At 39.0% G+C, this 24,363-nt stretch overlaps 1 long non-coding RNA gene across 1 annotated transcript; it reads left to right on the top strand.

Annotated features, from left to right (window-relative positions):
* The first annotated feature begins 304 nt into the window (after nt 1–304).
* Nucleotides 305–22,220, top strand: LOC137151605 (uncharacterized). The gene is made up of 3 exons (XR_010919319.1): nt 305–372; nt 3,324–3,396; nt 21,970–22,220. It is a non-coding gene; the product is annotated as an uncharacterized lncRNA (long non-coding RNA).
* The last annotated feature ends 2,143 nt before the right edge of the window (nt 22,221–24,363 follow it).

Here is a 24,363-nt window from a genome sequence, read left to right as displayed (position 1 = left end):
CAGCTAATTGTAGCATAGCTGAATTATGTTATCTTGAATAAGAGGAAATAACTCCTTAATGCTTAATTTTAGGGCTGTCAAATGATATAAAATAATTAATTATGATTAATCGTGAGATTAAAAAAGTATTTGTGATTAATCGCAGTTTTAATTGCACTGTTAAACAATTTTAGAATACTATTTCTTTAAATATTGTTGGTGTTGGGGGGGGAAGTGTGTGTGCTGGGGGGAGAACTGTCTCTTTAAGCAGAGCAATCAGGAGCCTGAATGCTTTTTCAGTCAGCAGCAGCTACTGTCAGCAGAACTCACTCCTGAGCCTGCAGCAGCAGACACGCTCCCCCGATTCCCTGACCCTAGTTCAGCAGCAACCAGGTATATGGCCAGGAGCGGGGGACACCCCAACGTCAGCTCCCCCGTGCCCACTCTGTATGGCCGGCTCCTGGTATGGAGCAACTTAGTCAAGGGCAGCTCCATGGGGGTGGGAGGAGGAGGCAGGGGCAGCAGTGGAGCAAGGCAGTAGGAGGGAGGGCATCCCTGTCTTTGAAGCATGCAGCAGCGTCTTCATGAGCAAGGTGCCCTGCTGTGCAATTAATGCTCGTTACGAAAAATAAAGCTTTAATTTGTTTTGAGTTAATCGCATGTGTTAACTGTGATTAATTGACAGCCCTGATTATTATTTCTTATTACAAATATTTGCACTGTAAAAAGGATTTTAAAAAAAAATCTACAACTCAAAGCACGAAAAGGTATACGAATGTTTATCATGTCTGGCATGTAAATACCTTGCAACACCAGCTACAACAGTGCCATGCAAATGCCTGTTCTCGCTTTAAAGTGACATTGTAAATAAAAAGCGGGCAGCATTATTGTCCATCAATGTAAACAAACTTGTTTGTCTTAGAGATTGTCTGAACAAGAAATAGGACTGAGTGGACTTGTAGGCTCTAAAGTTTTACATTGTTTTTTTTTAATGTAGTTATGTAAAAAAAATTATATATTTGTAAGTTGCACTTTCACAATAAAGAGATTGCACTATAGTACTTGTAGGAGGTGAATTGAAAAAATACTATTTCGTTGTCTTTTTTACAGTGCAAATATTGCTAAAAAAAAAATTTAAAGTGAGCACCGTACACTTTGTATTCTGTTTTGTAATTGAAATCAATATATTTGAAAATATAGAAAAAATCCAAAATATTTATAATAATTTAAATTGGTGTTCTATTATTGTTTAACAGTGCGATTAAAACTGAGAATCACGACTAACTTTTTAAAACTAGTTAATTTGTTTTGCATTAATCGCTTGAGTTAACTGTGATTAATTGACAGCCCTACTTAATTTTAAATTTTCAAAAGTGTCATCAGAGTGTTTGTGTGGACAAGTGAAGTCTGGAGTTTGTGAGGACCATGGTTGTTTAATTAGAGGAACACAAAGAAGTGGGCGAAAACATAGGGTAACACTTCAAAAGGGAAGCATTTTTAAACGTTTCCTTTGTAAAAAAAAGTTAGTAAATAGTTTACTAGAGGAACAGGGTGGGTAAGGTCTGTGGAAGGCAAAAAGGTTTGTGAATTACTGAAGAATCCCTTTGAAGGGAGAAGCTGAAACAGGGGTCTGCTTGCAGGACCACCAGGAAAGGACATGGGGGACATCCGCTCATTGACAACTTAATATACTGCAAAGAAAAAAACAGTTGTCCTATGACCATTTGTTGTGTTAAAAGTGAAGACTAAACAAAGGGATGGGTTTTTTCATGCTTTTAAGTTAAAGTTTCATTCAATCTTGTCTGTGGAGTCTGTATCAACACTTCCATGATGCACACACACAATGGGATTGGGGTGAGAATTTGCACTTTGCAGGGGAGAGGAACAAAAGACATTTTTAAAATTATTTTGAGATGCATTGTATTTTTCTGGATTGAACTACGACTTTGGTGAGCTAGAACTTTAACACTAAATCATTTGTCTCTTTTCCTAACTTCCACCAATCTCCTGGTAGCTAAACTCATGCTCAGAATACAAATCATAAGACCAGTTCAAGCACTGGGAATGGTGCTGTTTCAGAGTGGAATTTGTATTCCATCTTTTATATTTCTCTCACTTAATGGGCTTATTTAGGCTACTTATCACGAGTGATTCTATTAAATAAATGACACAAATACCCAGTTGTGAATTTTGCAAAGGGCAGCAGCAAGACAAACTATTCACCAATTCTCTATTTTTTACCTGTTTGGAGACAAGCTGACTTTTTAGAGCAAACTGAACCCAAACTCAATCAAGGGGGCTGGAATTGGGCAGGGGCCTGCTGATTTTATTCTGTTTTTCAGAGGACTAAATTAATCTGCTGCCTTCTGAGCCACTCAGGAGAACAGATACTGGTTCCTCAGCAAGCTGACCTTGTTCACCAGGCTTTCTGCAGGACCTTTTTAAAAACATGTTTGTTGGCTGAGATACTTGAGTTGGGGGTGAGGAGTTGTCAGCCATTGAAGAACCCCCAAACTTCAAGCCATTTCTCCCTCAAGGATGAATTTCTCCTTTACTTCAGCTGACAAATTTCTAGGCCTCATGTCAGACATAGACTATGCTGAGGAGACTTTCTGAGCATTGAGAGCCTAATTAATAAGTCATTTGGATGGATTCAGGGCTTGTGCTTGTCAGACAGAGAAAAAACTAAATACATACCATTGTATTTCACAGCTGTTTAACTTTAGTGACATTTTTCATTCTCCCAGTAAGATTTTGCTTTCATAACTACAGAGCCCAGGAGATTCTCAAAACTACCCATGGTCAACAGCAATAGAAAATATTTTGTAGAGAATCAAGTGCTCACCAAGAAGTATTATTGCCATTGAATATTACAGTATACACTATAGAACATAATTACAACACTTTTCAGGCTTTACCATTTTATTAATACAGGCAGGCAAATCTCTGAAAGCGTTTCCTCAAAGGGCAACTTTCCTTCTGGTTAAAGAATTCCACCAAATATTAATCATAATTCATATAGTAGCAAGCTTAAAAATGCACCAAGAAGCTTAAAAAATTGCTGGAAAATTGCCACGTTTATACTGTATGAATGTTGAATGTTTTCTAGATACACATTTGGATTCATATTTGTTCTGATATACTCAAGATATCTATTCTACAATCCGTACCTGCAAAACAAAACAGACATTAACCTTTGTATCTCAGATCATTTCTAAGAATTAATATCAGATTGCTAATATTACTGAAAACTTTTTAGTCTCTAAAGCAATCCATTGTGATTTCTCTCTCTTTTTCTTTTTCTTTTTTGATGTTACAAATGGCCATAATTTGTCTCACAACAGTCACAACTCTGAAGTGTAGTTGTAGTTTCTAGAATTCATCAGCTGGCTACAAAATACATTCTACATTAGAAACGTGAGTATTCTTGGTATTCTGGGATTTATGTATGCACATTATGGTGAATATGACTTTAAATCAGGAGCACTGAATGCAGAGCTTGTTTATATAGAAACTTGCATGATGAAAATAAATGACATTTTTTGTTTACTGAAATGGGTGAATGCTGTAGAGATCCCTCCTTCCCACAAAAAAAAAAAAAAAAAAAAAAAAAAAAGATAAAATCTGAAAGTTCAGAGTTCAAGCTCAATTTACAAGAAATCCAAATATTTGAAAGGATAGAAATTCACAGTTAAGGTAGGAAAATACCTTCATTCTACCTCTGGAGTGATGTCAGTCTACCATTTCCTTCCTTTGATTGTAAACTATCAAAAACATGCACCACAGAACACTGGTTTACAATTGTCATTGTAACACCAGTCTCTTTCTCTGATAGTGAGTGTGATACTTTGTCACTGCACTATGTTTTTTCCTCATTCGTGCTATAATTTCATGATCTTGACCCTAGAGGTTGTAGGCTAGCTCTGTGACTAATTACTTTTGGACAATAGGGTGGCTCATGAAATTATGACTTGATCCTTTTGAAGTGTTGGGACCTACAGTGCCTTGAAAGACTGTCCACTTACAGAGAAGGATGCAATGATTGTGGGTGGTTGTAAAGAACCCGACCAAACCTATTAAGTCTTGTGGAAAATTTATGTAGATGAGACCCAGCGCACCTACTAAAGGGGGAAAGTGAGCCACCAACAAGCGTCCTTAGACTTACAGAGATTGAGGGTAGGACTCTGTTCTGCTGTTCGCCCATGTTCTCCTTTTCTTGTGTTTCCCATTTCATCCTTGCTTGGCTGGCACCTTCCATGCCCTCTTCTCCACAACCCATGCTTTGCTGTCACCATACATATACTTCTATTCTTGAGTGTTAGAAATCAGTAAACCCCTGTTCAATTCACGTCAAATTTGACAGATTAAATTCTATCTTTGCTCAATGCTTAACATACACATTTTGAGGCCAATATTCGTTTGTTTGCTGATTTTTTGGATAAGGCAAAGGATGCAATAATCAAGCTTATAAAAGAAACTCAGTTTCAACCTTACCTATGTGGTGGCTTCTGTCACTGTGTGAGAATGCCTTACCTGTACTGCCTGTGCAGTGTCAGATATTGCCAGTTCAGTTACATAAACACTTTAAAGGATCATACATGGAAAACATAAAATTTTCCAGTTTGAAAACTCATTTTACACCAGTCCCTGCAAAATCAAAAGCTGTTGAGTCCCTAATTATTGGATATTTATCACAATATAACATATTATAGTATTTTCATTTTAAAGGGATATTTATCATCATTATAGCAATGAAACACAGGAATTTAAAAAAATAATTACTGTCATTTTACAGTTTTATTGTTCTGCAACTGTCAAAATGTAGTGGTTGTCTTTTGTTGCATATGAACAGATGGTATCTTTATACACTAAGGATGAGGCATAGAAGAAAAATATATTATTTTTTTCCTAAAATCAATCAATTAAAAGACTTTTGCTTAAATATATGCATAGAACTTCAGAAAGGGAATGCCTATACTCCTTTAGGTGCAACATCAACCCTTTCACCACTGAAGAACAGTTTAGATTGCATATTTGGTAAGCCACAGCTGTCTCCTAGATCCCTAACAGAGAGCAGATCATCACTTAAAATCAGATGAGTTTATCAGAAGAGGTAACTTGTTGTGAGGATGAAGCTAGAACTCAAATTTGGATGCAAAAAGAATTAACGAGTGAAAAATAGGTTTAATTTTCTGTGTTGTACCCAGATACCAGCAACGTAACAATATAGCAGGAATAAATCAGGCTATGAGTCTGTGGACAAGGGACAGCTTCCGTGTAATATAAAGTAGGAAAAAATGGATTAGAAGAAGAGTTTTTCTTCACATAGGTAGAAGTCATGCAGAAGTATAAGTATAGGTATAAGTCATGCATCCATGTATCATGGACACAGCAAGTCTGAATAGCTCTAGAAAAGGTTTAGGCCCTGACTCATCAAGGTACTTAAGCATATGCCTGAATTTAAGCACACAAGTAACTGTATTGAAATCAATGAATAGATCTCACCATAGAACGTTTTAAGCTAGAGCGCCATTTAGGTCACTGATACTCACATGGTTAAAGTTAGGTACAGACTTAAGTACCTTGCTTAAAGATGACATTAAACAATTGTTTAATGATAAATATTGTGAGTTAGCTGCTAAATCTAAAGCAGAGAAGAACCATAATTGATCTCTGCCCTAAAATGGTCCGTGTGTGCTATTACAATCTTAACTATCCGGGGGTGGGGAGTGCATTCCCGTGTACAGGGGAAGGGAAGCAGACTTGTGTCCTGTCTTTCTTAGTAACCAATGTAAATATTTCCTTCAATAGACATTATTTCTTTTAGAATCAAGGCTATTCAAAAGTGGATATATATATGACAGCTGAACACAGACCAAAAATTTGTAACAGCCCTTAATTGCATTCTTGTGATGTACTTCCATTCATGATCAGAACATGAGCTGTAAGAAGAGGCAAAGTGTCATAGACAAGATTCTATAAAATTCACAGTTCTGAAATGATTTCATATTAATATTTAAAGAAAATTTATTATTCGTCACACATATCAGAAGAGAAATATAATGCCAAATAACCAGACAGAATGTGTGACAAATGTTAATCTATTTGGCTGGAAGGAAAGAATGCATACTTGTAAGATTTAAATGTCTCTCTCAAAGATTCTATTCTCAGAAGAAATAAACCTTTAGAAATTTGAACTTGGTGTTACATACATCTATAGGGCACAGTATAAAACCAGAATATATTACCTGAATGGGAAAAAAGCTGTAAACTAGCCTTCAACATTGGTTGATAATGCAATAAATTTGGAATAGCTGTTGCTATGGATACAAACATATTCCACTGACCAATAACATAAAGGTGGCCCAGAGTTATTTACCACCTATGTTTTACAGCTATGCTGTTTTACACCTATGCTGTTCAGTTTTCAGAATGGTTTACTGCATTTGATTATTGTTTCCAATAGAAACATGCAACACCATGTAAGGCAAATTCTCCTTTGCTAGAGCACCCAAAATGCCCATTGAAATCAGTGGGATTTGGGGCACACAAGGACTGTAGGATTAGGGCAAAAATGCTTTAAATATTTTCTTCAATTGTGTATTTATGAGTTACGCTTAACAGGATGTTAGCAGGTTTAAATTTTACCACACTCTGTTTTATAAAAAGATTTCACATAAACTATGATTAATAGGAATGTTTTCATTACTGTTTTTCTTTTGTTTCAATGGGGAATTATTTTTAAACAACCAGAAAACAAACGAACAAACAAAATCCCTTTTTCCTGCACTGATTGGAAGCCACAATACACGAAAAACTAGTGCTGTTTCAGGAGACCCATAAAGTGGAACTGAATAGAAAATAACTATACATAAAAGTGAAACTGACCTGGCTTTTTCCATTGGCCAATCTGAGAACAATGAAAAAATAACAAACAGCATAATCATGGGGGGGGGGAGGGGAGAGTTTTAATAACTCCTTCAGTTGTAATAATTTAAAGTATTTTTTGTAACCCAGGAAAAGCTTTAATCTGACACAGCCCTGTTATCTCTATATTACAATATCAACTATGCAGTTTGTTGTTCTTTGCACAATTATGTGGTTGGATTATCATCCTCACTCCAGGTACAGAGCAGCCTAGTGCCATCTTAACAGGCTCCTTGAGGAGTTCCCCTGCATAGGAACCTCCCCGGGAGGTGCAGAGGTGCTGTAATAGTTCCTACATCAAATCACCTCTCCTTCTGATGGCATGTCCAGTGGAAAGGAGGTCCAGTCAGACATCCTTTTCCAAAGATACTGGACAGCCTTTGCAGTTTGTGGGTATGATGTTCCCCTCTGCAACCTGGACTGGTGTATAACTGTGTCACCTCAATCCCTCACTCCTGGAGCCCGTCTTGCCCTTGCTACTGTGTGAACCCCCACTTCTAGGTCAGCTCACACACAGCCTCCTGCAAGCAAGCAGCTCTTACTTAATGAGTGAGTGCTTCTGGCCAGCCACTCATGGGACTATGCAATAGAATGACCCCAGTAAACACCTTCAGTCCCAGATACAACCCTAGGAATTGCCATTTTACAGAATTCACTGCTGTCCACTGGACTCTGCAAGCTCATTGGTTAGTCAATTTATCAAAGAAATTGATATGCACCAGCTCTATCACTCTAAACGAAGACTCTACACACACTCAGACCACAAGCACTGCTTTAGATAAAATAAATGAGTTTATTAAGCACAGAAAGAATTTAAGTGATTATAAAACAGAGGAATATAATTCAGATTTGATCAGTAAGAAAGAAAAGCAAATCACATTCTAAACTAAGCTTAACACTTTCAGTAACCTTACAGTCTTTAGATGGTTCTCACCACAAGCTGGCTGGTTGGCTTCCCAGTAGGCTCCCCACCCCTGTGGGCAGTCATGATGTTGTCTTGTAGATGAAGTGCAATAGAGAAAGCTCTAGAGACCAAAATGCCTCTTCTTTTAACAGATTCCCCCCGCCACCCTGGGGTCACGTGATTGGCGATGTTGGGCATGGCTTTCTCCACTGGAATCAAATGAGCATCATCTTATCAGATGCTCAGGCCAGCCCATTGTTCCTGGAAGAGTTCAGTTGTTTTATGCATGCCTCAGTGAGGCGTAAATTACCTCTGCTTTTAGTGTTTGCCTGGGTCTATTCAAGCCATGTGAGACACACATTTGGGAATATTACATAGCAGAGCTTCATAACCATATATATAACATTGCAAGAAATATACTACAATAACAATAATGTTCAGCATGTCATGAGCATTCCAAAAACACTTTACATGACATACTTTGTATTAAACAATACACAGTTACACTAATGGTGAACATGAATGAGACACACTCACACCATAAGGGTGTACATGGGGTGAATTGTGTCACAGTGGGCAAGTGGGGTTATGTTAGAGTCGCCAGCAAAACCAGGGTTATGGGCACCTAATGGATGGAGCAAACTGAACACAATATATGTGCAAGAAGAAGGCCTGGGAGAATATGTATAGCCTGAGGCACAATTGCCTCACTGCTTCTGATGAGACAATGGGGCTCCACACTACACCTAACACAGAGCTCTGGCAAAAGCATATTTTGAAGAATTGATTTTTCTCTGTATATTGTTATTTTCCTACTGGACAGCTCCTGGTGGAGCAGAGAATGGGGTACTTGTATCTCCTGATTCACAAGCCATCCAGTGCTCAGTCTACTTTCTTTGTTCCTTTCTCAACATCAGCAATCAATCATAAGCCTGCTTGGGGAAACAGTATATTTTTAAGGTTAACTTCTATTACCTCAAGAAGGTCTGCAGCAGCAGACTGTTAATATTATTATATGTTCTGAAGTGCATAGACTAACCCGTGGCTTATTTTTTTCTTTAGTTGTAAGTGACAGAGCAATGCAGTATTTTTAAGAGGCAAGACATGGTCTTCACTAGCTTATTACAGCTATAATGTTAAGCCTAAATAACTTGATGGTGTCCCTCTAAAGTCCTTGTACACTTATTCCAACAATAAGTTTGAATTTTCAGGGCATTACTTCTACTGCTGTTAGTTCTATTTGTTAATACTAGTCTAACTCCTATTTTTGTTTCCTTGGACTAGATTGTGTCTTAAAGTCATGGCTCACAGTGGACGGGAATACAGAATGGTCACATTGCTGCAGGCGCCACCAGGAGGAATTCAAGATGAGACAGCAAAATTCTCCTTGTGGGGTACTCAAGGAATTAATGTAAACTTCTGCAATCGGACAGCTGTGTTCTCCAGTTCAGGGGAAGAGTAAGGGTGGGGCTATGTTCCTGTCACTTTGGAGAAGGCGAGGCACCTTGATGGAAAAGTAGCTCCACACTGTAAGGGATACAGCAGAGGAGAAGGTTCCTTGCACTCTTCTTCCTTTTGTGCCTGTTCAGGGTCAGACCCAATCTGGACAGAGGGCTATTTCATAGCATCTTTGGCACTGGTTTGGATTGTCTTTGAATTTTCTGTAATGTCTCTTTTCCTAAGATCCCAATGTCTTCTCTTTGATCATGGTGGTCCATAGTTCTCTCTGTCGTATTGCAGACTTCTTTTTCCATCATCGGCCTTATCAACACTCATTCTTCTGTTTGGGTAATCAAAGAATTATGTTGTTCTTGAATCATTTTGGTTCCAGTAGTTCTTAGAGGGCTTGTGTCACAGTTCTTTATTGCCTTCCTTGTCTCCATTTGCCTGAACTCTGAACAAATGACAAGTGATTATTATTACCCTATAATTAATTTGCCTTAATATCGCTCAATAAGGGTTCAACAATTTATAGTGTTGGCCCATTTCATTTGCTGGGTTGCAGTGGGATTCAACAGATTCCAGGCTTGGTCATGCCTATTCACTGTCTATAGCACATAATAGTTTAGTCTTCTGTGGGCTGTAATATTTTGGTCTCCCTTTGACTGTTGGGAGGTTGCTGGGTGGTGTTGGTGGCTTGTGATATACAGGAGATTAGACTAGAAGATCTGGTGGTCCCCTCTGGTTTTAAACTGTATGAATGATTCTTTGACAATTCCTAGGAACAAAAATTCCATCCAAAGGGGAGGGTGCATTATTATAACATGCCTTGAACTCCCGTTCTTTTAGGGTACCTGGACCTGGCCATCTGAGTCAGTCTGGCTGGGAATGGGTATGCTGGAGTTGGCAGGGCTCCTGTGAAGCCCTGGCTGCAGTTTAAACTACATTTTCAGGCCAGGACAATGGCAAAGACTGCTGCTTGCCCTCCCCATAGGGTGAGTTTCACTTCTGGCACAGCTACAGCCATGTGTATAAATTGCCCTATAACTTTTCTTTAGTTCTAACTCCCCTTTCCACTTCTCCTTTATTTAATGTGTATGTCATTGTGACACAGAGACCATTGGAAAAGGGGTTCCTGTTCTTTGCAAACATAGCTCACCTTAGATTTGACAAACTTGTTACGCCAAATGTTTTACAGGTGATTTATCTGTACAGAGTAATATGTAAGTTATCTACAGAAAGCTCAAAACGTTTCAAGATTCATAATCACTGTGTCATGTATGTACAGGTAATATTTAAGGAATAATGTATATATTCTGACTTTATGTTTTATGGACTTAGAGTAGAAATTAGACACTAGGAGATAATGTTTTGGTGAGGGCCCATTTGGGCAAGGAGGAGTTGTCACCCTGCCCTGTTTTTTCACTGAGGGTTTGTCTACATTGCAATGTAAGCCAACAATCAGCTGACCCATGTTAGGGAACACTGGGCTTGAGTATCTACATTGTAGTTTAACCCTGTTAAGTCTTTTATAACCTGGGCTCAAACCTGACTCTGGCATCCATACTGCAGTGTGCAGACCCAAGTCAAAGTAACCATATCCCAGAGTCCTTATTACCCCTCTCCATGAAATGTGGCCACTCTAGCTCTTGGACCATGGTTCACAGTATAACAATGTTACTGTCCACCCTACGTGTTACCAGGAAGCAGCTCACTTTGCCAAAGGCTTGATCAGTTCACTCTCCATTGCAAACTCACAGGTTCTTTGATAGTGTGCTTGCTGATCAGTGATCAGAAGATAATGGGTTAATGCTGACCTGAGCGGCTGCCCTTCACAAAGGGAGTCTGGCTTCTGTTTTCAATAGAGTGGATTGCAGATTGTTGGGATACTTCCAGCTGACTCCTGGGACCTGAATCAAGTGAGGCTTCATCTACACTGCAAAGTAACAGGGCTCAGACCCTGAATCCTGGCTTAACTTGAGCTTAGAACCTCCAGCTCTGCAGGGTCCTGGGACTCTGGGTCTGTGGCCTGGGTTAGTGCAATTGCAGTGTAGACACAAGAGGGGTTAGGCTTCAGCCTGGGCTCAATCAAAGGCTTACGTTGCAATGCAGACAGACCCTGATGCAATGCAAGGCTCAATTGTTTAGTCTTGCGCTAAGACTTTGAATGGGAAACCATCAGAGACAATGGCAAACAATTAAAACCACATAAAGGTAAAAAAGAAACTCTACAATAAGACAGGTGTTTGCTTTGTCCGTGAATAAAAACAGAAGGTTGTTTTCAACATAACTCAGGGAAGGGAGAAGCACTATGTATTCCGTTCACCCCTGGAAGAGCAAAGGGGGTTTCAGTAATGTTTGGATCATGGTTTTTATGAAACCAGCCAGCTCTGGAAACAAACTTTTAGATAGGCAAGGTAACTACTGATAAGTGTAGACACAGGTTCACATTTTATTATTTTGTTTTGTGGTGTAACCATTTGCTTCAATCATTTTCTCTCATTTCTAGTTAAATCTTTATTCTTTCTGAAATAAATCTACTTTTGTTTTATTATAAGTGCTCCCAAATGCTGTGTGATTTTACAGGAGTGGTGACGGAAGATTAAACTGGGGTACACTGCACCTTGGGGAGTAGAGGATCTGGAATTTCTGTAGGTAGCCAATGTCAGGGGCTGGATATCACAGGGGAATGATTCAAAGGGACTCAGGAATTGGAGTGTGCCTATTATTAACCTGCAAGACGAAGTGAGGGCTGGCATAGCCCAGAGGTTAGTGCTTGAATGGCTAAAAGGCTGGTGGCATCAGGAAACTTATACCCATTTAAAAGAAAGACTCTCTCCTGCTGGAGTCAAGGAGGTAAAAAGGAAACTCAGTCCTGGATGCCCAAAGAACAGTCACAATCATACTTCTGGTTATATTGCTAAATCCATATTCTTGTGCAAACTGAAAATCTCACCTATAAAGTGTTTCTCATCCATGATACATTTTTTCTAGGATACAGTGCCTTACAAAAGTTTAATATGTTTTGTGCCACTTGATCTTTGGAAGTGGTTTTAAAAATGGCCAGGACTTTCAGAAATGACCAATGATTTTGGGTGCCTAAACTTGAGACATCTTGTGGGGCCCAATTTTCAGAGAGTGGGCCACTTTCTTGTATTTCATATTGGAAACTGATAATCATTAATCATTTTTTAAAATCTTGGCCATTGTGCCTTTTGTTACATATATAAAAAACAGTGGGTGGTAATACTGGAAAGGACTATGTATTTTCTAGTTTTAACTAATATGTTCCCTACATGGCAAGATAATGTAGGGAACTAGTGTGACCTGTCCGTGCCTAGGGTAGCCACCTGAAAATGCCAAGGGCAGGGCAGGCTGCAAAAGGAGAGCAGACTCCCCTAGCACTGGTAGGTAACACTCAAGTTAGACTCTCCAACCAGTCACAGACAGTGCTTCTGATTTCCCACACTGGTTATCAAGACGCTAAAACAAGGAATACACAGCCCCCTTTACTGCATTTCAGTATCTGGCTCCCAGTCAGCAACTAGGTCCAGTAAAAGATAATCCCTTTACCAAAATGTTCTCCTGACCCTAAAGGGTCAGCCACATTGCCAGACCAATATAAGTTTGGATATTACCCAAAATACCATGCTGCCAGCCAATCCTTTAGTAACTAAAACTATTTATTATAAAAGGAAAGAAATAAACAAGACAAGAGGCGTTATATGATTAAAGCAATTAAATACATACAGATGGTTTGAAAGTCCATATATATCAGATTCTCAATAGAATTGAGGAGTTTGTAGGCTTGTATAGTCCCTCTGGTGTACATCCGGTGCCTCAATGGGTCTCAGTCCTTCGTTTCACAGCTTCAGTTGTAGATGAGTTTATCCAGAGGTAGGGAGCAGGAATGAAGAAGCATGGAATTAGTGAAGCTGAATTTTTCTGGTCTCCATGTGGCTTGTTTCAAACACAAGCCCATTGGCTGGACAAGACCTTGCAGATTCTCTGATCACAGGCATGTCTCTTCACGTCCTGACGACTTATAGGTGCAGTCCTGGCTTCTCTCCCTGGGTTCATTGTAAAGATAATGGCCCTCGATGAGTCATCAGTGCTGACACTAATCTGCCTGGGATATAGTCCAGTAAAACAGCACAAGTGTTTGGCCATGGACATATATCATATATATCTATAACTTACAGTACAAAGATGTTACATGCACATAGACAATATTATCATATTTAGCAAATTATAACTTTTCCAACAGTATCTGACATGGCATACCTTGTACAAATTATTGGAATTTTGCAATATTGATATCAATGCTATTATGACTGGTAATTCATATTCCACCCAGTGCCACAACTAGTGCACAATCCCCTTTTCATGTTCCATGGGATTTTGTGTGGTTCTAGTCCAATTGTTTTTATCCAGAAATGAGATTCACAGAAAAGTGGGTCTCCCAAGTGGCCACCCATTGAGATTTTATTGAGCTCAGACTACTGGATTTCTTAATCATAAAGAGGCCTGCATAAAGTGTAACATCTCTTTTCAGAGGAAAAGATTTCCCTGCTGCCTTGTTCATTTAGTATATGTTGGCTAACACTATTATCTCCTGATAGCGATGTAATCAACGCATGTCACTGGTGAGTATGTTGAACTTTAAAATATTAGCAAAATTAAAATCCAGTCTTTTGCAATACAGTGCATTTAACAAATATATAATTCACTGAAGTAGGTAGGCATAAGTGGCAGGAGCTGACCAACCTTTTATTGCTTCTGACTTAACAAAACATTTCAGAAAAATGCTGGTGACCTTTTTTAACCATATCCTCTTGTTTTTTCTGCCCTGGTGCTAATCAGCACATTTCTCATTGTAAAGGGTACCTGGGAGAGGAAAGGTAGAGCCATGGGAGCAGCAGAAATTGAAGAACAATGCTTGGTAACACAACTCATGCAAAGATTCACAGTTGTAGCGAGGTCAAGGCTCCTCAAAGAATCCAACCACTTACAAGACTTCAGTACATATTTTTGTTTGGTGGAGATATAATTTCTGTATATTTCAAGGCTGGGGGAAAAGAAAAGGTTTAAGCAAAAGGAAGCTGAGAAATAGTGCCAGAAGCAATGAACACAATAGAGCTATACTTGTCTGATTTTGTGCAACCAGAACGTCATCTTATCTTAACAACGTTTCATTTCTAATCAATCTCAAATATTAAATAAATAGATTGGGGACGTTAATACAATAATTTGCTATTCATCATGAATAATAAACAGAATAATTTCCTATTCACACAGCTCAAGATTGTAAATTAGCTCTCACACTGAGTCAGAAAGCAGTGACCAGAGCAAATTTATCAAATGAACTGATGCGAAGATAATGCAGTAAATCCCTTGCATTGCTCATAAATCATCAGGCTTACTGGGTGAAGTGAGTTCTCTGAACTTTTGTTCTTTCAAGCCGTTTGATTTATCTCCACCCTCTAACCCACCCGTCTGCACCCCGCTGCTATTTCACAAGAAACAAGTACCTGAACCTGCCAGCTTTCTCCTTTGTATCTGTGCATGAGAGACAGACAGAGACATAGAGACTGATTATACCACATATTCCCTTTGTGGATGATTTGGTCACTAAATACTTCCTAAATCTACACAGTGTTAGGACACCAAAGTATCAAATCAACAATAAAAAAGCTGAGAAACTTGCATCAGTGTCAGCGTTGCACTTGGCCTTTTTTGTAAGGGAGAGGGAGATGAAAAAGAATGTTCAGCTTCCTGCATCCCACGCACAGATGATAACACCTGTATGTTCAGTACCAGCCTCAAGAGAGAGTTCTTTGAGAGGATTCTTCTCATCCCAACCATTCTTCAGATTGCCTCTAGCTTCATTTGGTGCAGGGAAAGAGGAATTCAGTGTAAAGGGGACAGATCTGGACTTAATATTATAATCTACAAATTAGAATGGGGACCAGCCATCAGGTCTGCAGTGTAAGACCTAGAGTCTGTACTCAATGGTCATTTGGCTATCTTAACCCAAATTTTCCAATGTAGATGAAAATTTCACCAGTAGAAAAAATAAAAGTGAGCTACCATAAGTTCACAAAAGCTAAACAAAATAAAGATATTTTGTATACTTTGAATCGGGCTTTAAATATCTTTTGTCCAGTTCTACTCTCTGACAAGGGGGCAGATGGATATAATTTATCCTGGTTGAAATATGTCCCTTCAGACCTTTTTCCAACCAGTGTATGCCAGTGTACGAAAATGATAATTGTTGTGGAAATTTCATTTTTGATTATTTTCTCCTATATTTTTGATGGAAAAATATTGATTTTTGTTTTGTTTTTACAAATCAAAACTGTTTTGGTTTTCAGTTCTTCAGTGATTACGTTCTTTCTGTCCCACTCCCTTTTTCTCTCCCTTTTTTGATTTCTTCTCTCCCTCCCTTTTTAAGTGGAAAGCAGAGAAAAAAGAAAATAGGTGAGAATGGGAAATAATAAAAGTGAAAAAAAGAGACAAAAAAGAAGAGGCAAGAACTCAAAATGGAATAGCAAAGCCTCCAAAAATGTAGGGTTTTTTGGGGGTGGATTGTTTTTTAAAAATAGATATATTCAAAATTTTTAACAAAGAAATTATTTTTGTGCAACAGACTTAATATTTTTGGCCTGGTGTCTATGTAACTTTTTCTGCTTGCACAGGTTTTATATTGTAGAATGTCAAATTTACCACTGAAAGTTAAAAATGAGAAACATTTTAGTTTAAATTAATTGCTAGAGAACGTCCCATTTGTTTTCAATATTTACATATGGCCTGATCCAAAATACAGTGAAGTCCATGGAACCTTTCCACTGACTGCAGTGGGAAGAACTCAGGTCCTCATTCTTTGTTAGTCATATTTACATTTGTACAGTAAGTTATATAATTCAAACTGTATCCGTGTCTTAAAGACTACATGAAAAATACAGATTAGAAAATGCTGCAAAACTAGTTTATCAATTACTCACTCTGTCTACACTTACTTCCGAGATTCGGCGGCAGTCGATGGGAGTTATGCAAGCTACGCAAAAAACTTGCGTAACTCCCGTCAACTTCTCTTCTGCGTGCCGTCTTCACTGCTCTGTGCCGATGGGAACCGCGTTCCCGTTGACACAGCGCTATGCCACTTAATAATCGATTTCTGGATCAACTGAGCAGGTCTTCACTGACTGCTCAGTCGATCCAGAGCAATCAATCTGACGGCGGCGACTTTGCTGCCGTCAGAGTAGCCGTAGCCTTAGAGGTCCTTTGGTTATCTTTAATAGAACTTCTTTGTCTTTGATCTGAAAGGCAGCAGAAATATACATTGTTTTCTTACAATCTGTGCTGTTAACCTAAGAAAGAGAGCCTAAGTCTCTGGGAAACTCCTGATGAATATTACAATCCTGCCAGTCAAAAACATTCAACCTTTTTTTATACTAATTTCTGAAACACTCTCGAGAACTTCATTTGTTAAGTCTCAAAAAATCAATCCCAAAGTCTTTATTAAAAATGCATCTGCATTAATTAGTTATATAACTTCTTCTTTATGCCATGGCATAGCAGCTCAACATGAAAGAAATGGGAGCTTTACTCTTATGTGCTGAATAATAAGAAGAGTTGGGATTGCAATACACTTTCTGATAATTTGGCAGATCTTTTTGCACAGTAATGACACACAATAGGAACAGGCATTATCTAGCCAGCTGCAGCTATATGGCAAGTTATTTTATGTAGGTGCAGTTGATGCTATCCAAACAATAAAAACACAGTTGGTCTTTTTAAAACCACAGGTCTTTGGAGGAGAAAAATATTTCGGATTTAAACAAATAAACCATTTGGTATTTTGCCAACAGCTAAATGCTGTCAGGCAAATGTCAACGTAAAATTTAGGGGCACTGTGAACTTGATTTTTCCTTAAATTGATTAACTTTAAAATATTCCTGTTTTGGATACACTGTTTAAACAATGCTCTATCTTGATTATTAATGATATAGTCCTTTATTATTGAAGGGCTTTTCTGCGTCCTTTTTGATTTTGATAAGGCTTTTTTCAGAAGAAATGAAACTAATTGAGGTGAACAATGGTATTGAGTTTAAAGCACTGGGCTAGGACATTAGGGTTAAATCTTCGTCTATTCAAGAGATTTCCAGTGGGACCTTGGGCAAGTTACTTAGGGACAGATTTTTAAAGGTATTAAAACTTTAACTCCTATTGGTTTCAGTGGAAATTATTCACCCAAATATCTTGAAAACTCTCTGCTCTCTTTGGGCAGAAAAACACTTCCTATGTCTATTTGTGTGTGTGTTTTCTAAATCGTCAGCTCTTTTGGGGTATGGGCTGTATTATACTATGGCCAGACTCAACTAGACTAGAACAATAGCTAAGAAGTTTTGAAATAGAAACTATTTTCTTAATCTAGGAGGGTCCTGTATGTTTGTACAATGTCTAGTATAAAGTGGCCTAGATCTGAAGTGAGGCCTATAAATGCTACCATGATGCCAGTGTAAGCCCCAGAACTAAAAGCCATAGAGAGATAAAACTCCCTGTACCTTCTGAACAAATGGAAAGCAAACTTTTGCTAACGCCGGTTACATGAATTATAATTTTGCCCATCCATTGTGTGGCATAGTTGCTTTAGTTGGGATTTGTCTATGTTCTGATTGTCACTGTGTCATGTACTCATGAAAGGACATAGGAATTGTGCAGGATATGCCCTGGAGTGAAGCCTCACTTCACAGGTAGCAGACTCTGGTTTGGTAACCAGATTTAAGCTCAACAGACGGGGTGGAGGGTGCTGTTCTACAATCAGGAGCTCTATCCCCAGGAGCAGACACTCTGTCCCAGGGCCCTGTGGCAGTTGGGGAATCTCCACCTGCACTACCTGTGTAGAGTGACTCTGCGGGGCTTCACCAGCTGTGGTCTTGCGGAGCTGATTCTTGAAGCAAGGTCTGAATTCTAGTGGCAGCAGTTCAGAGCCACTTTGCCTGTGCCCCAACAGGTGGCAACAGGGCAGAGCTGACTTGGTCACGGAACTGGTGGCTGGACATTACCGTAGGATAGCAGGGTGCAGACTTCCCTGGACTGGAGCAGACCAGTGAACAAGAGTTCCCCCGATGCACCGGAGTTTGAGTCTGAGGCCTGGTCTACACTAGAGAGTTTTATCAACAAAAGTGAGCTTTTGTCAACAACACAGTGTTGGTGTACACACTCCAGTCACCTCCCTGCCAACAAAACTGCCCTCTTTTTTTGTCAAAATAAAACACCTCGGTGCGGGTGACTGCCTCCCAGGTCCTGAGCTGGGACCGGGCAAGCTGCGGAAGGCTACAGCCAGCTCCCGGCCTGGGAGCGGGGAAGTCCCCGTGCCTGGCTGGGATCGGGAGTGAGGGGAGGGCAGCCCATAGGGAGCCTGGGAACCTGTGGGCTCCTGGCAGGGAGCTGAGAGATGGGTTACTCAGCTCCCCCCACACTGTCCTTTAGGTCGGTGGAAGTGGTCCTGGTGAGGATGCACTCCACCGACTCAAGGAGAACAGTGTGGACATTAGCCACCAGTGGCTGAAAGTCGACGTCTTTTGTCGACAAATTTTTGTAGTGTAGACAAGGCCTAATTCAACCTGTGAGTGGGGTTTTAGGTGGGTGGGGATTCTTGCATGACTAAATTCCGAATCTCAGCAAGCTGGACAATTAATACATTCCTAATACTGAGTTTCGCTCCTTTTAGCATGTTTGCATGTGTGTGTATGTGTGAAATCTGGTTATTGTGTTGCTTTTGTTTACTATTTTTCTTCAAATAAAAAACTCCATGTTCCCAAGGTCACCTGCATGCCTGTAAGTGCGGAAGAACCACCTGCATAGGGACCCGGGAGGTTCTATTTTAATTTCCCAGCGCCAGAAACAGGAGCACACATCTAGATGGGGGCTCATATCATAGTCTTATGGACAGTAAAAAAAAAAAAAAAAAAAAGGGCCTCTGGACACACTGAACCTGGCCCATGTTGCTGTCAGAAGGGTTACACAAATAACTAATAATAATTATATGGGGGAAATGGTGAAACTGACTACACACGAAGTGCTCTGCCAAGTGAACAATCTGAAAAAAAGAACTCTTTTCTCTAATCTCTCATTTATTATAACCTGTGCTATTTTAAGTATTGCAGCTAGAAAATGTTGAGACAGAAATGTTACTTACAAGTTGATGTCCCTTTAATGTTATGCCTATCATCCAGGGACTGCAATTACCAATAAACTCACCCAATAAAAACATGACATTGAAAACATTTTCACAAAACTAGCATGCACAGCTAAGCATGAAACCCCCATCTTAGTCTGAATAAAGCAGTGAAACAGGAGACAACATTTTTCATTGCAGATGGGTCATTGTAATGTTTACATGATGCAACAATTACTTAAAGTTCTTACTGGAAATGAAGTTATATTTTCCTTTCAGAAAATTTCAGTGATGCTATCATTTTTCTTAAATGTTCCAAGCCTCTTGCAATGACTGTCTTCTTTTCTCAAAAAATAAATAAGCCTCCCTGGTTATAGTTATTCTTCAGATTTCTGACAAATTACAAACTGACTTGCAATTAGTTTGGGTTAAAGATAGGCATGTCAGACACATCACTTGATCAATGGCAAGTTAAAGTGTCAAAATATAAAATAGAATTAAAGCTAGGATATGGATGCTGGCTTTCCCCATGAATACTGTAACTATGACTAAATAAAGACACATGAGCCTAAGAGAGCCACAGCAGTACTGAATTGGTCCATTCTTCATGTTTATTTTGTGTTGTTCTCTAACACGATGCTTTTCAGAGTGCTCTGAGTATCTTCAAATGGACGACTGCCTGAAACTCCCTTAGCCCCACGAATTCCCTTAGCCCCACAGCCTCTGCTGTCAGGAAGGACAGTGGTGGATGGGCCAGATCAGGAGACTAACACAAACTGCCTGCAAGCTAACAAGAGTCACCTGTAAGCATGTCAGTAGCAATTATTCTTCATCTTTGTGCAGGGCTTGAACACCTGATATTAGGGTGACTCAGCAAAGCCTTGTATTCTTGTGCAGGGTCTTCAAATCTCCTGTTACCATATCTTTATTGGCACTCCCAGATGACAAGCTGAGTACCGAGATGGCATGGAGACTTAATTATTCTCTTCAATCCCAGAGCCAGTCCCTGTGGAGAACCTTTCACTGCCATTGCTTCTGCTGTACAGGTTCACTGAATAAATAAAGGACCACAGTCAAAAGGGCTGTCAATGTGGCGTCTTTCACAGGACCTGAATTCCAAGAAAATTAAATTCTTAAATAACTGAATATATATTTTTGAAAAAAACTTGGTTGAATAAACACGTTTGTGATGCTTCACATGCCCAGCGTTGGATAGTTAAAGCATTAACAATACATCTTTGTTTTAAGAACAGACATGATCAAAGTCACATTAATAATAAAAATTCTGATTATAAGGCTGTGTGTTTGACAAAGGAGGACGAAAGGAAGGCAGTGCAACATCTCTGATATTTAAAGAATTTTAATCAGATTATATGAACATTAAGAGCTCTGTTAGTAAATATCAGTTTTTTAACTCTAGACCCCTACTGTATTGTGAACTAAACATGAAGTTGGTTTCAAGTAAAACGGACCCCTATTCTGCAAACTCTTGTGGCATACATTCCACTTTAAACCCATGAACTGTAAATTCAGTGAATCTACTCACACATTGTAAGCTAAACGTGTACAAATCTTTGCAGAATTGGCTTCCTAGTCTCTAGAGACCAAATTGTCTTCATCAAGCATAATAAAAAAATAGCTCAAATTGATCTGTTGGGACTTAGCACTAGAACTGGGAATCTCCACATACATGTAATTCCTCTGTATGTTATGCACATGAAGCCTTGACATCTCTCTACATATGAGAACTGAGTTTATAAGAATGATAGGTTAAATTAGTGAAAGATTAAGGGATTCATTTTCATTAGGACAATTTGAACTCTGCCATTCTGCTTTCATGATATATATGGAATTCTCAGAGGAAAATGTTGCTTTATAACTTTTTATATTCACACTGGCAAACACAGAAAAAGCCTGTTGCATAAAGACCAACTTTTGGATAAAAACTTATCCATTTAGTAAAAACCACAAATTTGCTTCAAGGTTGTTCATTAACTTTTATTCACCTTCTGTGGACATTCATAAGAATACATTTTGGTTTGCAATAAGTTTCACAAGAGAAAGTGTCATTGAGTGGTGCTAATACTTGTGTGAATATTTATTTGTGCTTTAAGTCTTTGTGTGGTTATTCTGGAAGGTTTTTTAGGCATATGGGAGTGATCCAGTCCAGGAGCAGAAATACCATGTGACTTTGGTGACCAATGATGCAGCTTAACAAGCTAATTATGGTTACAAAGACTCAAAGCAATAGTTGTGATAAAAAGTTGGTGAGCTGGCCATAGGATGAACTAAATTAACATAAACTAGTTTTGGAATAATTTATAATGATGAAAACTGAAGTCTGATCATAGAGAACTAGTGAAGATAAAGAGGGGCTAAACTTACTGAATAAATTGTTTGCTGCAAATAATTCATCCAGCTCTAGTTCTGAGCATGAACATGCCTCATTAACATCCAAATTAAAGAAGAATAAATATTTTTGGCTCATATTTGGAGGTAACACTAACTTTGTATCCTTTCTTTACTTTTATTGCAGGAAAATAATAGTTGCTTCATGAAATCATCCTACATTTCCCCCCATGGACTCTCCATCACTATTTAGAGTGGACCACATTTCACAATGGAAAACTAATATTTTGTAAATCTCTTTAGTTTTTTTGAATAATGTTAGCATTTGCTATATAATATTTGTCTAAGATGTAAGTAAATCTGATAGAAGGCAATTAAAATAAAGTTCTCTCAAGTTTACAAGGGTTTTGAGCCTAGAGCAAGCTTAATTAAAGTCAATCATGGAAAACAAAACACTTAGCACTACCGTCCTCCACATTTGTCAGATTTGTGAATCATGGGAAGAATTAATTAGAATCAAATGAGGAAAAAGTAAACATTAAGATTTCTTTCTGGGGTTCATTAAATTTGCATAAGTCAAAATATATAATATTCAACTTTGTAGCTATGACCCACATTTTTCTGTCTTCTTTTCTCCTCTGACAATCTCAATACTACTGGACTAAAATACATGGAGGGTCTGATTCTCATTTACGGAGAGGAGGATCCTGGAATGAGTTGTAAAACATTAACTGCACTCTACAGGCCGAATTCTCATGTACACTAAAGCCATTTTCCGTCATTATGGTACTGAAAGGGAAGTAAATTATATATACTCCTATTTTTAACATCCCTTTTACACTTCCATAATGGTGTAAAGTAGCCATAGTGTAAATGAGAATTTGGCCTGTAGAGTACAGTTTATGTTTTACAAATCATTCCAAGATCCTCTTCTCCATCCTTCTGCTCTGAGGGAGAGAAAAAAAATGTTAAAAGGTCTCTTTTGGTACAAGGTAATGTACAGGATGCCTACAACTCAAAAATAGGACAAAAACTGGGCCGTAATTAAGGAAAGACCTGAAATCATTGGGATTTTCCCTATGTGAAGACTGCAGGATCAGGCCCCACAGTGACTGAGTTTAAAGGAAGGTACTCTCAGATGTAAAGAATCTCCCTGGAGAAAAACAAAGAGAAGGACTGGCTTAGTGGGAGTTGTCATAGAGAATAGAGAACAGGATAGCGAGAGCCAAGAAGGTATGATACCAGCAATTTCTATAATGGAAAAAGGGAAAGCTGTTAGAAAAGGAAATAAGCTCATCCAGCCTCTCTCTCAAGTGGTCAGACAAGAGCTCTAAATTTCTTTGGTTTAGCTAAGTCTCATAACTTGTCAAAGTCTGCAATTTACTAGTTGCCCACAGGAGATTACAAATCTCACTACAGTATTTCTTAACACACCAGCACCTTGTCTCCCTTGCATGAATTAAATTCCTAGCGTGACAAAAATATTTCAAAATGATCTACTGTACCCATTAATTCAGTTGACAGCACTGTTTAAAGCGCTATGTGAACAAATAAGTACACAGATCATAGAGGGACATAATTTGCTTGAAAGTTAATAGCTTTCATTTTTGTTATGCATCAAATTAACAGACTTTCCTTACAATATTAGTATGTTCCAGTTTCTCTTTCGTTTCTTTATGTTTTTGCCTCTCCTTACCCTCTTATAATTATTGATAGCCACAGTGACATTTGCTGATGAAAGATCAGTTACGAAAACTAAACCTCCTGCTTTTTTGTCTCAGGATGTCAAATCCAAGCAATGTCCTGTTTTCCAAGAGTATGGCTATCCATGAATGCAAGTGCTGGAAATACGGCTAATGGTCATCTGGTATAACACACTGATATGCTAGCTCTGTGTTTACCAAACATTATCAACATATGAAGACCTTTATGTCAGGGTTTCTCAACCCGTGTGTCGGAGCCCAAAACTGGGTTGCCAGAATGTTTCAAAAGGACATGTGGCAGCTCTTGTGGCTCCTATCCCACAGGGCTGGCTGGGCTCGCTTCCCTGCTCCAGGCAATGCAACCTCTGCTTTCCCAGTGCCACTTAGGTGTTTGGCTCAGCCGTCATGATGACGGAAGTCCACATAGGCAAATTTGAGCGGGTGGCACTGCAACCCTATGAGCCATGTCACAACTCCACTTGCACAAATTTGGTCCAGTTAGAGGAGTGGGGCCAAACCTGAGCGGCACAGCAATCACGGAGGATGTAATGCCTGGAATGGAGAGCCGAGCTGAGCCCAGCCAGCCTCACAGCACAGGAGCTGCCACTGTGGGGTGAATGCCAGGCAGGACCCAACCCTCCAAAGGGGCAGGATCTGATCGAAATCACCCCAGATCCTCCATCCCCAGACTATTTACTGGGTCACAAGAGGCGATAAACATTTACAAATGGGTCTTGCTCCCAAAAAGGTTGAGAACCACAGCTGTATGTACTATCTCATAAGGTGCAATTTATTATGTATGCTCCTAGTTACACTGCAATGCTTAAAAAAGAAAAGAAAAGAAAAGAAAAGAAAAGAAAAGAAAAGAAAGCTCTATT

The sequence above is a fragment of the Emydura macquarii genome, unplaced genomic scaffold (genome assembly GCF_026122565.2).
Source record: "Emydura macquarii macquarii isolate MOO-44397 ecotype Brisbane River unplaced genomic scaffold, CSIRO-AGI_Emac_v2 contig_212, whole genome shotgun sequence".
Lineage (NCBI taxonomy): Eukaryota > Metazoa > Chordata > Testudines > Chelidae > Emydura > Emydura macquarii.
Note: the sequence above shows the minus strand (reverse complement) of the source record. Positions and strands in the feature narration are given on the sequence as shown.